Source organism: Triticum urartu, chromosome 3 (genome assembly GCF_003073215.2).
Source record: "Triticum urartu cultivar G1812 chromosome 3, Tu2.1, whole genome shotgun sequence".
NCBI lineage: Eukaryota > Viridiplantae > Streptophyta > Magnoliopsida > Poales > Poaceae > Triticum > Triticum urartu.
Window position 1 is genome coordinate 706,209,993 of NC_053024.1, and position 631 is coordinate 706,210,623.

Sequence of the window (631 nt, forward strand, 5' to 3'; positions counted from 1 at the left end):
CATGTTTTACGTGGCTGCTATGGGTTTCTAGCAAGAACGTTTCTTACCTACGCAAAGACCACAACGTGATATGCCAATTGCTATTTACCCTTCATAAGGACCCTTTTCATCGAATCCGATCCGACTAAAGTAGGAGAGACAGACACCTGCTAGCCACCTTATGCAACTAGTGCATGTCAGTCGGTGGAACCTGTCTCACGTAAGAGTACGTGTAAGGTCGGTCCGGGCCGCTTCATCCCACGATGCCGCCGAATCAAGATAAGACTAGTAACGGCAAGCATATTGAACAAAATCAACGCCCACAACGACTTTGTGTTCTACTCGTGCAAGAGAACTACGCATAGACCTAGCTCATGATGCCACTGTTGGGGAACGTTGCAGAAAACAAAAAATTTCCTACTCGTTTCACCAAGATCCATCTAGGAGTTCATCTAGCAACGAGTGATTAGATGCATCTACGTACCTTGTAGATCGCGAGCGGAAGTGTTCAAAGAACGGGGATGATGTAGTCGTACACGACGTGATTCAAATCACCGATGATCAAGCACCGAACGGACGGTGCCTCCGCGTTCAACACACGTACGGAACGGATGACGTCTCCTCCTTTCTTGATCCAGCAAGGGGGGAAGAG